The sequence below is a fragment of the Elephantulus edwardii genome, unplaced genomic scaffold (genome assembly GCF_000299155.1).
Source record: "Elephantulus edwardii isolate Elephantulus edwardi_28Jun2011 unplaced genomic scaffold, EleEdw1.0 scaffold00043, whole genome shotgun sequence".
NCBI classification, from domain to species: Eukaryota; Metazoa; Chordata; class Mammalia; order Macroscelidea; family Macroscelididae; genus Elephantulus; species Elephantulus edwardii.
This window is the reverse complement of record NW_006399793.1, coordinates 19,232,130-19,235,592: the sequence shown is the minus strand read 5'-3', so window position 1 is coordinate 19,235,592 and position 3,463 is coordinate 19,232,130. Positions and strand designations below refer to the sequence as shown.

At 41.9% G+C, this 3,463-nt stretch overlaps 1 pseudogene; it reads left to right on the top strand.

Moving 5' to 3' along the window:
• Positions 1-2,174: 2,174 nt before the first annotated feature.
• Positions 2,175-3,030, top strand: LOC102870512 (annotated as a pseudogene).
• The last annotated feature ends 433 nt before the right edge of the window (positions 3,031-3,463 follow it).

Sequence of the window (3,463 nt, the reverse complement as noted above, 5' to 3'; positions counted from 1 at the left end):
TCTCTTCTGAAATTTGTAACTGTCTTTGATGGTGCTGATGTGTAGAGGAACCAGAAACCAACTTTTTGCATCAGGTAGCTCTCTCAATTCCTTGTGGGGTGGAGTGAGGCAGGACCCTACCTTTATCCACCCACTCTGTCAGATCTCATCATTAGTCTAGTGGAAATCTCTCCTGCCTCTGTCCACTATTTCTAAAGTTTGTAATTGTCCTTGATGGTGCTGGTGAACATAATAACTTAAGACCACCTTCTCCTAGCAGGCAATTGTACTCTCTCTATTCAGGGTGGGGTCAAGGGGGGTAGGGCCCTAATTCTTTCCAGCCCCCTTCTCAGTTCTTGTGTTTAGGATGGTGGGAATCTCACCAGCCTGTGCTCATCTCTTCTAAGGTTTAAAATTGTCATTGCTGGTGCTGGTTATTTCAGCAAGGTTATAATCTTCAGCAGGATTTTTCTTGCATATGATATTATTCTGTATCAGCTAAATCTTTTTGGTACAATGATTCTGTATACTCCTTCCATCTTCTTTTAATGCTTCCTGGATCATTTATTATTCTGTCCATAGCATCCTTAAGTATTAGAATTCAAGACATAAATTTCTTCTTTAGCGCTTTTAGTTAAAAAATGTGGAGTAAGTTCAGCCCATTTCTTTGCACAATTCATTATGTTTTGCTTTATCTTCCTGAGCCGCCTTCGAAATCTTCTGTTGAACTAGTTTCTGCCTACTTCTCTATGCTTTGGCCTCTTGGTTCTCTAGCCCAATATTTAGTCTCTTCTGACATCCATCTCGATCTTTTCTCCTTTCTCTGTCTTTGTAATGAACTTTCACATTCTCTGTGGATGATATTCTTGATACCCTCCCACTGTTCATCTAGTCTTCATTCATTAGAATTCATGTAGTAGATATGACATAGGGGATGTTGGATGATATAAACAGTTAAATGATTAACTACTACCTCAACCCACCCAGAGGTGCCTTGGACATTAATTCTAACAATCTACTTTTAAAAAGTCATAGCCTTGAAAAACTTGCTCCTATATGAATCAGTTCTGTGGCCACTAACAACAAAAATACATAGTTAGTATTAAGTAGTCTAAAATATTATACATTATTTTTTAGCTCTTATTAATATACGTATACATTTGAAAATACAAAGAACAAGCCAAACAACATGATCTGGAATCAAATTTTATTTTTTAGTAACTTTGTCCTCAACAGTGGCAAAGAACAGTGCTATCTATTTTCTAATTTTTTCTTTATTTTTCAAATAAATTACCACTTCTCAAAATTTTACTGGTTTTTGTTGTAACTTGCTATCTAGCTCACTGAACTCATGTCCTATGAACAGCATACATTGAAACTTTACTCTTTCTTGCGTCATCCTCATGATTTCCAATATGCTCAAGCCCATTGTTAGAGTCACGCTGTCACTTCATCTTCTTCAGAGTCTTCCTCTCTTTCTCTGACTCTCCATCTGTCTCTGCACGTTGTCTTTTTCCAAGGACAAACCCCTTCTGATAACATGCCCAAGTGTGTGAAATCAAGTTTCAACATCCTTGCCTTATTTAAGAAATAACCTTAAGTGGTCTTCCTCCAAGACAGATTTGTTCTTTTGGACTGATTTGTTGTTTTAGTGACATAGTCAACACCCTTTGCCAAAATTTATTAATGTTGTTTTTGTGTGTAATCAAGATGAAACTGACTCATAGCTCACCTTCTGGTGGGTTTTCAGAGATAGTATATCACACAGGAGGAGACGGTCCACGCTTCTCCCACAAAGCAGTTGGTGAATTCAAACTGGGTGCCTTCAGAATTGCAGCACAGCTTCTTATCACTAAGCCACCAGTGCCCCGTCTCCTTTTTCATATGTAAATTTCTCTTCCATTAATCTTTTAAAAAGTGAATTATATTCCAATTTTAATTCAATGATATTAAGAATATTTATTAGATAGGGGGCCAAGTATGAGGCAGTGACTGGGAGCAGGACTTGGAGCGAGCCAGTCAGAGGAGCGTCTGCACGATGTCCCGGCCAATGAGCTGTAGCACTGAGCCAGCCTGGACGGACATGCGCAGTAGGGCGCCATGGAGCAGCCGCGCTCCTCCAGGGAAATGAAAGCTTTGGGTTGACTGAAATCTTTAGACTTCACAAATTTGGAGTTATCCCAGAATATGGCACAATGTGAACAGCAGGAGTTGCTGCTCAGGATATTAGAGTCCCATTAAAAACTGGATTTTTACTTAATGGCCAAGCCATGGAGACAAGGGGATAAGGCCTGCTGGCACAGTCATAATGTTGTTATGTGCCTTCGAGTCGCTTGCGACTCATAGCGACCCTACGTACAACAGCCCTAAACCCTGCTCTATCCTGTGCAAACCGCACTGCCTCTGACACACCCATCCCGACTACCCCAGTCACCGAATCAATCCATCTCATAGAGGGTCTTCCCCTCCTGCGCCGACCCTCCACCCTCCCAAGCATGATGTCCCTCTCTAAGGACCCGTCCCTCCTGGCAACATGTCCAAAGTATGTCAGACGAAGCCCCAGAATCCTTGCCTCCAAGTAGTAGCTTGGTTTAATCCTCTCTAAGATGAATCTGTTTGTTTTACTGGCAGTCCGTGGTATATTCAGCACTCTTCTCCAGCACCACAACAGTCATAATGACTTTGAAAATAGTTATTTAAATATCGATCCAATAACCGTGGTCTACATTCTGAACTCTACTTCCCAGGACAGGCTCACATCTATTGTGCATGCTTCAAAATCGGCCTCAATGAATGGACCCATTTTTGCAGAAAATGGTCCACCTCACAAGTCCAGCTTGCCACCTCTTATCATCCTCCAAACTGAAACTTTGGGTCAACATGAAGAGGACGACGTTGTGTGAGGTTTCAATAAACTCAGTAAATGAGTTTTTGCTCCCACTCCACCACTTACACCCATTAAAAAAAACCTCGCCTTCCCCTTTTTCCTCTGGAGCACTTTGTGAGTGTGGTTCCAGGCCCCTTCCTATTAGAAGACTGTTCACTTTCTGATTTCAGATACTGGGTTCCAGGAAGGAGCAGCTTCCATGGATTTGGACAGATCAATTACGCGTATTTTTGACACCCCGGCTGTTTCAACAGCTGAAAATCTTAACCTTGCCTCAGAACAAAATGGATGTGTCCAGAATTCAAATCCTCCTCTATCTCAATGCCACTGAAGACTAAGAAAATCTCAGTCTTCAATGCCATTGAAGACTAAGAAGATCTCAGTCAGGACCAGCTGGATCTTTTAACAAGCCAGCCATTTAAATACCCAGTTACTTGCACAGAGTGTCGTTCCTCCCAAGGTTCCCAAGCCTCCTAGGCCAGTCAAGCCAGACTATAGAAGGTGGTCTGCACAAGTCACTTCCAGGACCTACAGTGATGAAGACAGACCTCCCAAAGTGCCACCAAGAAACCTTTATCCCTGAGTAACTCCTGCCCA